Below are 14,159 nucleotides of genomic sequence, written 5' to 3'. Positions count from 1 at the left end.
TCTTGTTTTCATAGGTCTAAATCCCCCATTTAATCAATTTCACAGTAGCTTCTGTGTGCTGGTGAGAAACGTATGTTTTTTTTTTTTTTTCTCTTCTGTTTTTATTTTTCTCCCCTGCTTAAGTGAAAGATTTGTGAACCTTATTAAAGAAGGATTTATCCATTCGCCTCTGCTTTATTCAACTAAATTACCTATGCTACTTTGTGATATGGAATTTGCTTAGTTGCTTTTATACTTTGGATGCAAGTATCATATTTAAGATCATATAAAGATGTGTTAAGCCACTTGCTTGGTGTTCCATGGAATGGATTTCCTTCAAGAAACCAGAAATAAATACAGTTATTATCAGTATAAGTTCTATGCCAAGAAACAGCAAAGCTTTCTTGAATAAGAAACAAAATGTTTTGGGAATGCCATATATCATGGAACCATGATACATACTTGTGCTGAATTAGAGGTTGATGATGCTCTACATCAAACAGGTTTCAGCAGATCTAATATCTAAATTGCTTTTTTCTTTTCAATAATAAAGAATTTAAAAATAATAATAATAAAGACTTATTTACATTGATTTCTTCATATTCTCTTATTAAATCATCCCAATGGTAATGATCTATACTTGATAATCAAAGTGAAAAGTGAAAACATAAGCCAAAAAGTAAAACAAGAGAAAAACTTACCTGTTAACTTCATTAACCCCATGATATAACCATCTAAGTTAAAGGCTTAAATATTATTATTAAGATGGGCTTAATTTTCCTCTTTTTCTAAACTAGTTTCAGCAAAGTACAAACTGTGGCTTTTATCATAGTCTGTACTTATTATGGTAATTTATATGTTTATCTCTGTAGGGTGTATTGTTGGTCTACTAAAATATAGTTTTCAAAAGGACATATACTTTGTCTCTTGTTTCTCTGATGCACCACTGACATCGAGCACAATGCCTGGCACCTGGCGAATATTTGTCTGAATAAATGCCCAAATGGCCTAGAATAATTACGTTATAAACCAAGTACTATCTGTGTTTCCAGGCCATGTCACAACGTCTATATTTGGACAGACATTGAAACTCATCAATCTAATTCCCAATGAAGGAATTCTACCCATTGCATAATCAAGATATTGTCAGATAGTTTTCGTCTCTTAGAGCAGAAATAAAGACCTACTGCAATTGGTTGGAAGCAACCATCACTAGTCTCCCTCTGTCTCCTGTTTTCTCTTCTAGACTAAAGCAATAAATAAAATGACATTCTGCTCTCTCTTGAGTTATCTGATGAAATATTCTGGTGTTTCAGTGCTTGATCGTGAAGGCAAAAGAGGTAAGGGTTCTTTTAGATACACTATGTGGCTACAATAAAGTAATATAGGTGACTGGTTTGGAATTTTGAAGTGACTAAATCTAACCAGGTTCAGACACAGAAAGTTTTAAAAATCTTCAGGAAGTTTCCAGAATGGAGAAATACCAACGTTAAGTGGCTTTAAATGTTATAAATGCAGGTAATGGAAACAAAAGACATTATTAAAAGGAGCCACAGAAGTTTTCCATTTTTATCAAGACATCAAAATTCCCGGCTTCTTTGGCTCTCTGAATGAGTTAGAAAAACTCCATCTTTACCTATTTATTTAAAAAATATGAATAATAATTTGTCTCTCAAGTTCTCAGAGTTATTTGTAATTTGAAAAAAGGACTTATTAATCCAAATGTCTTTTTATTTCCCCCCTGAATGCCTTCTTAATGGTTGACTTTTAGACTGAGGTAGTTCCTTAAAAAATTAAAAATAGAACTACCATATGATCCAGAAATTCAACTTCTGGGGCATTTATCCAAGAAAAACAAAATCGGTAACTCAAGAAGATTATCTGCACTCCCAAGTTACTGCAGCATTATTTAACAATGGCCAAAATATGGAAATAGCCCAGGTGTCCATCAATGGATGAATGAATAAAGTTGTTGTCTAGGGGCTTCTGGGTGGCTCAGTCAGTTAAACAGCCAACTCTGGATTTTGTTTAGGTCATGATCTCAGGGTCCTGGGATTGAGCCCTGCATCAGGCTCTGCACTTAGCATGCAGTCTGCTTGAGATTCTCTCTTGAGGACATAAAGCTAAGTGAAAAATATATCAGACAGAGAAAGACTAATACTGTATGTTGTATACAGATTTTGTATACACTATTGGTAGTCCCAGAGGTAGGGTGTAGGCGGTAGAAGAAACAGGTGAAGAGGGTAAAAATGTGCAAACTTCTAATTTAAGTTGGGATGATGTACAGCATTGTGACCATAGTGAATAATACTTATAAGTTCTCATCACAAGAAAAAATTATAATTATATATGTGACAGATGTTATCTAGACTTACTGTGTTGATCATTTCATAATATATATACAAATAGTGAGTCATTATTTTGTACACCTTAAATTAATATAATGTGTGCCACTTACACCTCAATAGAAAATTGTTTAATTTTTTTTTTAAATACCAGGGAAGAAGTGAAAAGTTAGGGAATTTAAATTGGGGCAAGTAATTTAGAGATCACCTACTTAGCGTTTTAAAGTAGGATGTAATAAGACTGATTTGCTTCTCAAAAATGTAGGATAGAGTTTAGGTAGACTAATTAGGAAGGCAAGGATGTTGTGAACTTTTTTTTTTTAATAACAGGCAAGAGAGAGGAATTCATTTTGAAAAGTTATCTACTTAAGACAACTATAAGGAATGAAAATAAGCTTCTTTAAAGTAAATATGGTTAGGAGACAAGAAATAACAAAATCCAGCTAAAGATTATTTAGGCTAATGATAGATCAGTCACCTAAGGGACATAGCTTCTAAATAAAATGTGGATGGCAGTCCATGGTGGAATGTATTGTAGAATGCCAAAGAAGGTCTAAAGGAGAAAACAAAACAAAATAAAACATTGCATTTGGCAACAAAAATGAACTACTTTGAGATTATACAACTGTTGAGTTTTGGTACCAGAATACATTTTAAAACACTTAAAATGGGTGTGCCTGGGTGGCTTAGTCAATTAAGTGTCCAACTCTTTGGCTCAGGTCATGATCTCAGGGTCATGATATTGAGTCCTGTGCTGGGCTAAGTCTACTTGGGGTTCTCTCTCTACCTCTTACTCTGGTCCTCCCTTGTCTCTCTCTCTCAAATAAATAAATAAATAAAATCTTTAAAAAATGCTAATTCAGTATTTATGTGTAAAGAGGGGGAAGGGATTGATCAGAACTGTTTAAATAATAAAGAACTGTGATATGTATCTATAACCAGGAATGATTTTAATTATTCCTATAATGAGGAACCATCATGATTATGTACTGATCAAATAGTGAGACATAAAGAATAATATTTTACATTTATATTCAGCAGAAGAATCTAGGCTTAGTACTTCTTTCTGAAGTAGGCATGTGGAATTTGAGACTGGAATATCAGGCTGGGATTCAAGTGCAGAGAAGGGAAAGAAATGAGAGTATACAAGGGGTCTAGGGAGGACAGTGAAACACCCCAACTTGTTACCTACCTTGACCTATGTAGAAAGGTACTTCCATACAAGACTCAGAGAAGAATCCAGAAAACATATTGTCTAGCATTCTTTTTGGTCTGTAGTTCTTTAGGGTTACATACCTAAGAATCATCTGGAGGAATTGGTTAATAGGTCACTTCTGATACAATACATCTGGAATGGGGTCTGAATTCTGTATTCGTAATAAGTTCTAAGGTGATGTCTGCGCTGCTGATAGTGATCACAATCAGAGTAGCAATGTCTACAGCAGACATTCTGAAAGCCCAATGTGCATCTAAACAACCTGGAGGGCAGGTTAAAACAGGCAGCACTGCACTCCACCACCAGAGTTTCTGATTCAGGAGGTCTGGGGTGGAACCTACTAATTTGCTTGTCTAACAAGTTCCTGGGTGATGCTGATGCTGCTGGTTGGGGACCCCTTTGAGAACCGTTTGTGGAGAATATCACATTAGGCTGTGTTTTGTTTGTTTGTTTTGACTCAGAGAGTGGACTTTCTTTCATTTATTTCTTTCTTGGTCTTTTTGGCTTCTCAGCCAGGACTATTATCTAGGGTGGAATCTTCTAGAACTACTGCTCTAACTACATGAAATATTTGAAATTTGACACCAACTATATACACATTAGTTGTGCTAAGTAAAATTTGATCTGAAGAAAAATGAGTTTAATCTTTTTAATACACTGCTTTTATCATATGTCTTTTGATTAAATAAACCAATAACAACCAGATTCTTGAAGTGAAAAGTCCGATAAAGCAAAGCAAATCAGGTAAGCAAATAAAGAATGGTGAATGTGACAAGACCTATGTACATAAACTGGTAGAGCTTCACAGAAGGTTAATGATGCTGAGGGAGAGACACATTCTGTAGCAGATCATGAACCTTATAGAAGAACCTGGACACTTTCATATCACGAACATGACATTTGATTTTTGACCTTTGCTCGCTGGACAAAACCACAGTCTATAAACTACAGAGATACCTGGAAACATTTGGAATATCCTGAGGATATAACTGGATGCATCAAAAGCTTTTTTTTTTTTTTGGTTGTGATTTTTTGTTTGTTTGTTTATATGAAAACACTCAGAATGATGCAACCAAAAAGGAAAAAATAAAAATCAAACAACCTTCAGAAAAAAACCACAAAACACAAAAGTGTTGCATTCTCACTTAGAGGAAAAATGTAAATACTTTATATGCAATGTCTTCTGCTATTTTTTAAACCCTTTCACCCCTTATAGTTTTCCCTACCAACTCTAGCTAAACTGTTATAGCTGGGTTCCCCCAAAGGAAATGGTTTCTTTTTCTATGACATCTTATTCTCCAGTCAAATATTGTTTCTGCCAATCTTTCCAGGTCAAAATTACACATACCTTCAAAATTTATCTCAATTCTTTGCTTTAGAAAGATCCTTAAGTAGCCAGTTTCAAATATGCTTCATCTTTTCTCTGAATATTTTATGTTATTGTTTCTGTTATTTACAACATTGTATGTGAAAATTCAAAGTTTTGGAATTATGAGATAAAATATTAGAATATTTCATTTTTCCCAGGATACATATCCCAGTGTCTTACAGTGTTCAAGGCATGAGTTCAGGAATTAGACTCTCTGGGTTCAAATCTGTCACTCTCACATCTCTTCAGTTGACATACCACAGACAATGTCTCTAAACTACAATGTTAATTTCTGAAATTGGTGTGTTGTAGCTACTCAGAGCTTTAATTAGCTTTTACATAAAATGGAATAATACATGCTTCATAGCACTCAATAAGCAAAAATGTTTAATGAACAAATACTGAGTAAATAACTTGGCATTGTACCCTCGGCAACTGGTCATTTAAATTTAGACATGAGAGTGTATATTGAAAGCAAGAGGATTTTGATAATGAATTTTTGGTAATTTGCTAATTAAGGGATTTATAATGACTGTAGAAATAGAGTGACTATAAACTGAAACAAGGCATGTAGGCCAAACCAGGTGTAGAACTTTTAGAAATGTCCTGGAAAATCAACAACGTATGGACACTACATGCATAGCATGAGTTCAGATTTATTGAATTAATGCTTTAAACAATGTTGGAATCCTACTGAGAGTTAGTTCGGCTACTCAGGTACACTAAGCATGAAGATTTAGTGATTTAAATATGATAATGTGGGAAATCATAAAAGGCTATGCCGGAATTTGAGCACTTTTGCAGCAAGAAAACAGAAAAATGGCACCTGGCATCCAGTAGTTGCCCTAGCACTATTAGCTTGAACTTGGTATTACTACAAACTGGCCTGATGCTCACAGACAGACCTCGCTGTTCCCTTGTTGTGCGTAAAAAAATCTCATAGAAAATTTAAAAAACATAAAAAATCTCAACATCAGTCTATGAGCATGATGGGTTAAGACAAAAACAAGACCACTCTATTAATCATGTCTGAATAGAGACTAAACATGGATATTACCCAAACCATTACCAACACCACTTTCTCTCATGTGATATGAGTGCTGCTTTTTTTGCTCATTATAGCTGAAGGATCTAGTCTTCCCTACTTTTAAATAAGATTTCTTAATATATCCAGTCATAGAGTTATCCCTACTCCCTGAGAATAGCCAATCCAGAACAAACCCCTGCTTCCTTGAGCTCTCCCTCAAATCACTTCACACAATCCCAATACTATAACAAGTCCTTTCTAGCACCCTCCTACTGAGCTGTTCCATGATTCCTCATGATGAGTGTCGTCCCTCAGTGCCACCGCTGATAAACCCAACTTGTTCAACTACAGCTGTGATACTGATGCACTTTGGCAGGGGGTGGGGCCGGGGGGCACTGGTAGCAGATCCCTTTGGACAGTTTTGTGAAAGACAGTGTAGGAGGTGGGGGTGAATAAACCTCTTACAATTTTAACTGACACTGTCTTCCTAGATCACATTGAAAGATATTGGAGCATTTGTTTTGTCCAAGTGCTCCACACTTTAAGCAGATTTGTTAAGTGTAAAGGCAGATTTATATAATAGTTAAAGCAGTTAAAGATTGTGTGTTACTTCCAAGGATTATTACTTCTGCAGTTCACTCTGGGAGAGTCCTTTAAATAACAAATTCTCCTAGTGCATTTAAAGTGTGATTGATTATCAGAAATTTGATTTAGGAGAAACTTTTCATGAACACATTGAAAGCGGGATACAGCTGTAAGGGGAGATATTAGAACTTGTTGGTCTAGACAGTAATTTGATTTGCATTCATTTTTTAGTTTCTAGGTACACTATTCTAAACTTAATTAAAGCCAACTGGGAAAAAAATTGTTTGAAGAAAGGATGTTTCTTAAGGGCTCAATGTGAAATATGAAAACATTTCTGGTTTTTCAGATGAACATTTTATCACCTGAGGTGAGAGAAAAATGCACCTTCTCTATATTTTCCAGAGAATAAATTGGCACCAAACACTTTTAGTAATTCAGTTTTTAAAGATAAACAGCTTCTATTTTCTTTACTATCTATCTTATTCTCTCCTTTTTCAATGTTGTGTAACAATAAGACACTCTTCACAGCACATACCTTGTTTGAACCCGGTTAATTTCAAAAGCTTTATTAGATCTTGTTTTTGCAACATTTTTATTGGAAATATGTATATATTTTTAATATTGCTGAAAATGAATTATGCTTTGGTATTATTCCCTTCCAAATTGTTCCCTTTGTTTCTGGCAGAAAGTCATGAACCAGAAGTGGCCACAATGATCTCTTTTTTGCTATAATATACCTGATAAGAAGTGATTTCTCATGGAGTCTGTGTGTAACTTGGTCATCAGATTTCATTCATTATAGGAATAAGACACATTGCATATTTTGGGAAGAAATGATGGACAGATCTATTGTTTTAAAATTTTAGTCATAATTTTTAACTGCCTTTAATGTCACATAAATAACCATACAGTTCATTTTGGTGAGTCTTTACACTGTGGGAATGGTAACAGCAAAGTGAAAACCCATTTCAACTCTGTTTAGGTCAGTCAGGTCAATTCTGGGTTCAAAGAATGCGGCTAAAGGCAGTGATGTGAAGGAAGCCTGGAGTGGCCAGGATATAGACATAATCTTTGCTGGAAGTAGCTAGTATGTCATGCACAAATGCCCAATGGGAGGCATAACTTAGTCCGCACATACAATCATTTGTGCATTGAACTTTCTCTCCTTTAAGTCCTCATTTTTTTTCAGATAAAGGAGTTTGATTTATTTAAAAGTGAGTTAAACTAATGATTTAACCAAAATGATTAAGCTAGAGTTTAAATCATATTAGAACACCTGTATCTTATCATTTCCAGTTCATTTATTTCATTTTAAGAAAATGATGATAATTTTAATTTTAGTTTTGAAGAATTTGGTTTCTTAAAATGTTACTTGATTCCTCAGATCAACTACTCCAAAGTTTACAAAGTTCGAGTTTCTTTAAACATTTTATTTATTTTAGAGAGAGAGAGAGCAAAGGAGCAGGGGGCTAGGGGATGAGGGAGGGAGAGAATCCTAAGCAGGCTCCATGCCAAGTGTCAACCCCACTCTGAGCTCAACCTCATGACCCTGAGATCGTGACCTGAGCCGAAATCAAGAGTCCGATGCTCAACCAACAAAGCCACCCTGGCCCCCTACAAAGTTGTTTTATGCACAGAATTCATTCTTCACAATAATCTCACTCAGTATCCCAGTATATAAAATATGTAATATCAGAGCCTATATTATTGATGTAGGAGAAGGAAGTATAAAGCTCTTCCTGCTCCAGTATCCCTTTCATCACCTTTCCCTTTCCCAAATGGGTGGGTGATACTTGAGGCACTCTCTGAAGTGCTAAGGTCTTCAGAAGTGAAGGTGGAAAACTTCAGAGGGTCAAGCTCCTCATTTTATGAGGGAGGAGTTGCAGTTTCAGTTTTGGGAACCAACAGCTATCGAATGATAGAGATTAAACAAGAATACAAACACCTTTATTCTCAGCCCAGTTATTTTTTATTCATATTACTGTAATTTAGTGATTGCTTAATCATTAGGTCTTTTTTTTGAGAAAAAATAAGATGCATTGTAGAAGGAATTGGAAAGTACTGGGGAAGAACTAGAGGTTTAAGTAGAAAAACAAAAGTATGAGGCATAATGACTTATATCTTGCTCTTAAAATCTTATATTCCTTTTTAATATTAATTTCTGTAATTACTTTGATAAAGACCAAATAGCTGCTCATAATACACAATCATCTTGCTGACCAGCCTTTGGTTTGGAACTACAAAACCAGATTATGATCCTATAAGATAAAATTTTTGTTTCGTGTCTCTCTATAACACTTACTGACATATTTAGTAAACAAAATACTAAGTGGGTCTCTGCATGGCCAGCTCCTTGTCATCCCTCAGGGATCAAGTTAAATTTCATTTCCTCAGAGATTTTCAGTAGGCTCTACTTGTCATTTTCTCTCTCTCTCTCTCTCTCTCTCTCTCTCTATTTCTTTCTCTTTTCTTTCTTTCTTTCTCTTTTCTTTCCTTTTCTATTCTATTCTTTTCCTTTTTCTTGTCATTTTCTAGAATGACACTTGTTTACCTCCTGCAGATGAAATAATCCAGATTTATCCTTTTTGTATTTTTTTAATGATTTCTGATTCTGCATATCTAAACTGTAAGCTTCATCATGCCAAAGTTCATGTCCCTCTTTCTTGGTCACTGTTGTATCTCTAGCAACTAATACAGTTCTTGTCGCATGACAGGTGCTCAATATATAATTATTGGACATGTAAATGAATATATTATATAAATAGCTATCTCATGTATATTTCAATATCAGTCATGTATAAATACTTTCTAAGATGCATGTCAGGGACGCCTGGATGACTCGGTGGTTGAGTGTCTGCCTTTCGGCTCAGGGCATGATCCTGGAGTATCAGGATCTAGTCCCACATCGGGCTTCCTGCACGGAGCCTGCTTCTCCCTCTGCCTGTGTCTCTGCCAATCTCTCTCTCTCTCTCTCTGTCTCTCATGAATAAATAAATAAATAATCTTAAAAAGAAGATGCATGTCATATCTATTTGTACAAACACATTCGTAACTTGATATTCAGTACTGAAAAATTAGAGCTCTGCATGTTCCTAAGATTGTCAATGGTACTTGTTGGATGATGTCTTGATGTGCATTTGTGGTGCTTATATTAGGTTGTAGAGTTCAGTGAGCAAAGTTGATGAGGAAATACTTGGCCATATGCTTCTTCAGAATCGCAGTAAAAGTGTGACTAACTCTCCAGCTTTTCCTTTCAATAACTTTGAATTTCCAAATGGTTCAGTTACTTTCATAAGTTTCATCTTTGGCTTTCTCTCCAATTGTTACAAAATTAAAGTCAGAAATACAAGGAAAGATTAGAAAATATAAATTGAATGTTTTCTACCCCCTAGAGTACCTATGACTTTGAAAATCATAATGTACCCAATACTTGAATTGTATTTAATAAGCAGCTCAGAGTATTCTAATCAATCAATAATCAATTGACCATCTCTTTAATGAAAGCTTATGGCAGCATTGTGATACAGACATGTAAATTTGTAAGAAAAGATCCCTTCCTTTAGAGAATATAATGTCTATTAATAATGAAAGTGTTACCCTGCAAACCAATTATTTAATTGTTTAAACCAAGTAGCATTAATTATATAGGTAATCAAGGTAACTAAGAAGTGAAGCACTGTGAGCAAGGATCATGATGGATGTTTAATGAAAGAGTTTGTATTTAATCTTAGCTTTGAGGAGTAGATAGTATTTACAGAGGTTATGGAATTTTTTAGGAGCTGGTGGGGAGGCAATACACAATAGTTCAGGCTTCAAAGGAAAAAGACAACTTAAAGAAATGTGGTTGAACCTGGTAGAGCCAGAAGTCTAAGAAGTAGAAAGAAATGAAGTATTGTCTATTGGATAAGAAAAGTTAATGGAAGATCTTAGTTATGAAGCAGTTTCATGCAGTATGTAATATGGAAGCATCTTTTGTCCTTATGCAATTCAATGGTATGATGCAACATGTATTTTTAGAAAATTAATCTGGCAATGATATGCATTCATTTAAAAAGGAAAAAAAAAGGATTTAGAGAAAGGGAAGTAAAAATATATGTTTAACTCTTCTTTTCTCAAGAATTTCTGGCTTTTTGAAAATATTCTTTAGTCATCCAAAACATAGTTTCCATCTAGACCAATACATGAATCACTCATAGCTTAAATATGACAAGGTATGTACCAAATGTATCCCAAATTGCAGATATATGATTTAGAGACATTTTTGTTTATGAAGATATACGCAGTTAAGCACTTCTTACTTACTGTTATATTGAAACAAAACGCTCATAGACAACTCTGTGACAGCTCCATGTAGATGAAATGTTTTCATTAGGTTTATGATAATAAACCAAACCCAAAACAAGTTTATAGAGTGTGTGTAATGGTAGGAAATGAAATGAGAAGAAATTCATAATGATATCTCACTAGCATTCAAATTGATCAGTAGATAGTGAGTGGGTGATTACCATTGATCTATTTCATATGCGCATACAACAGATGTTATCTTTAAACACCTCCAAAAATATGTTTCAAGCTGAAATCCACAATCAATAGTCTTTGAAAAGACTGAAGACTTGAGATGGATGCCAGGAATGAAAAAAAGTTGGCAGCATCTCAGACCATGTCAGGAGGAGAATCAGCATTTCTGAAGGTGATAAAAGACACACTTTTTAATTTCAGGATTTAAACGTAGTTTTTGGAGTTTTTTTATTTGTTTTTCGAAAAGCTATATTAGATTTAGCTATATCAACAGCCAGAATTAATTTATTCCTAGAATTAAACTGAGAGTTATATATCTGGTTGAGCAAACCAAAAGCCTAGGAGTCATCATTGATGTGTTCTTTATTAACATGGCCCACACCTAATCCATGACCAAGTGCTGTTGATGTCACTCACTACATATCACAGTACAGCCAGCTCTTTTTTTTTTTTAAAGATTTTATTTATTTATTCATGATAGTCAGAGAGAGAGAGAGAGATTGACACAAGCAGAGGGAGAAGCAGGCTCCATTCAGGGAGCCCAATGTGGGATTCGATCCCGGGTCTCCAGGATCGCGCCCTGGGCCAAAGGCAGGCACCAAACTGCTGCGCCACCCAGGGATCCCAGCCAGCTCTTCATCATCTCTGCTGCCATCATCCTTGTTGAAAATGACATCAGTCCCCCGTGATTATGTACCATACATTCATGCTGATCCTTGTGCAGTCTATTCTGTACCTAGCAGCCAGTGTGATCTTTTCTGTACTTCTCTGCATCCCACATTAAAACCTTTTCATGACTTCTTATTCTTAGGAAACAACTCCAAATCCTTAATGACTAAAGGCTAAGTATGTCCTCATCTCTACCTATCTTTGCAGACTCATGCCATCACCCCCTCTCCACGTCTTCCCATAAGAGCCATTTCCTCACAGCACATATTCTGTGCAGATACTGTTTCTTATGTCTGGAATGCCCTCTGCCACCTCTCTTCCTATTCAACTATTTGTTCCTTGAATATTGGCTTCAACTTGATTCTTGGGGAAAGACTTCTTTGAGCTACTAGTTTAGAACCTGTGATATTGTTATATGATGTCTAAGGATCAGGTTCCTTTTAATTCAGAGCACTCAAATCTTTTATAATTATAAACTCATCATTTTGACTTTTTATTTTATTTGTCTCATGTACTAGACTTGTGTTATGTGAAAGCAGAGGCCATGGCTTCTTTTTCTTGCCATTCTTTTAAAAACTATTTTCTTGTGACGCCTGGGTAGCTAGCGGTTGAGCGTCTGCCTTTGGCTCAGGTCATGATCCCTGGGGTCCAGGGATCGAATCTAAAACTAAAATTATTTTCTCGCTTGTTGGAGGTAGGGATAGAGGGAGAGAAAGAAAGAGAACCTTAGGCAGGTTCCATGCCCAGCATTGAGCCTGATGTAAGACCCTATCTCATGACCCTGAGATCATGACCTGAGTCAAAATCAAGAGTGGGAAACTTAACCAACTGAGCCACCCAGGTGTCCCTCTTTTGCCATTTTACCCCTAACACTGCACATGCTGGACACATAGTGGGTTTTTTATTTTCTTTTATTCCCACACTTTTGACTAGTACTTCTTAGACCTGTTGATAAGTGCCTTAACCACACAGGCCACTGGTTTCCCATCTGTAAAATGGGTAATTGCTAAGTCCCATTTTCATGAAAATATATTCCCTTTGGCAATATTTGTTTATGCTAAATAAATGCAATTTGACTCAGGAATTCCCCTCTTTGGTATAAACACAACAGAAATGCATACATAATGTCTGATAAATTCACCAAACAGCTCAAATTTGCATCAAGAACAGAATAAATATATAAATCAGGATGCATTCATGCAATGAAATACTATCCACAATGAAAATGAAGAAAACAAAGTGGATAAATCTCACTAGCATAATATCAAGTAAGAAAAGCCAGAAACAAAAGAGTAGACACTTTGTGTTTTCACTTTCATAAATTAGAAAAATATGGAAAACTAATTTCTGTCAAGAGGAGTCAGAATAGTGATTAATTTTAGAGGCTAGTGATCAGGAAATGGTGTGATAGGAGCTACTGGAGTGCTCATAAAATTCTCTTTCTGGATCTGATTGGTAATTATACGGGGGGTATTCACTGTAAAAAAATCGATGAGCTGAACACTTACCAATTTGTCCATTTTCTGCATGTCTATTTTCCTCTACTAAAAAGTCGGATGTATAAGTTCTATGATTATAAGTAATTTCAAATCCTAATATAATGGATGAATATGAGAAAACAGGCTTTATTTATCTAAGGTGCACCAAGATATTTGTGAAATTGTTAAAATAATTTTGTCAAGAAGATTACTGGAGACTGAAAGATTGATAAGATATTTGAAAAATAAACAAGCTATTGTTTCTGACAGAGTAGGTTATTTAAATTTTGAATCATTTTTACTTTGTTAACTTGTGTTTCCTAGAAAATAAAATAGTTTGTATTTTCAAGGCATTGAGCTATGTACATTCTTCGGATTATTAAGTAATGAGACAGATATTTTCATTTTTCTGGACTTAGACACTGACTAAAAGTCTGTAATAATACCTGACATTAAATGAGCTCTTATTCTGTGCCAGACACTAGGGCAAATACCTTATATACAATACCTCATTTAATCTCCATAACAACCATGTACACTTAGTTCTCTTATTTTCATCACCTTATGAATGAGGATGTGAAAGTTTGGAACTTAAAATGCCTTTGAGGAAAGTCACAGGAGGTATAAGTGACAGAGCACTGAATTGGACTGAAATTAAGGGTTTACCCCCCCAAATGTTTGATAAATCCAATAATATTTGTTTAATTAAGAATTTAACTGAAAACATTTTTGTATAGTTCTATTTATTAAATGTTTTCTAGTAATGTCTGAGATAAGTATTGCACTATAAGTATTTACATGACTAGGACACATATGAATTTTAGGGAACTAATGTAACTTTTAGTTCACCCAAAAGAGAATAGCTAGAAGGGGAAAGAAAGAGCTTTAAGAATGTAGGAAAAGCTATAAAATAAACCCATTATTTCTCTAAAAATGAAAAATAATATTCATTTGATTGGGGCTATCACATTTT

The 14,159-nt window shown here is 35.0% G+C and overlaps 2 long non-coding RNA genes across 11 annotated transcripts in view; one reads left to right on the top strand and one right to left on the bottom strand.

The window, feature by feature from the left end:
- LOC144289702 (uncharacterized) overlaps window positions 1-1,330 on the top strand; it is a 175,398-nt gene extending 174,068 nt beyond the window's left edge. For all 10 annotated transcript variants that reach the window (XR_013357608.1, XR_013357604.1, XR_013357605.1 and 7 more), the window contains one exon: window positions 1,226-1,330. This is a non-coding gene — a long non-coding RNA (uncharacterized LOC144289702). The remainder of the gene's footprint in view (window positions 1-1,225) is intronic.
- LOC144289704 (uncharacterized) overlaps window positions 1-14,159 on the bottom strand; it is a 285,074-nt gene that overhangs the window by 111,967 nt on the left and 158,948 nt on the right. The gene's annotated exons all lie outside the window — the stretch shown is intronic.

The sequence above is a fragment of the Canis aureus genome, chromosome 19 (genome assembly GCF_053574225.1).
Source record: "Canis aureus isolate CA01 chromosome 19, VMU_Caureus_v.1.0, whole genome shotgun sequence".
NCBI classification, from domain to species: domain Eukaryota; kingdom Metazoa; phylum Chordata; class Mammalia; order Carnivora; family Canidae; genus Canis; species Canis aureus.
Note: the sequence above shows the minus strand (reverse complement) of the source record. Positions and strands in the feature narration are given on the sequence as shown.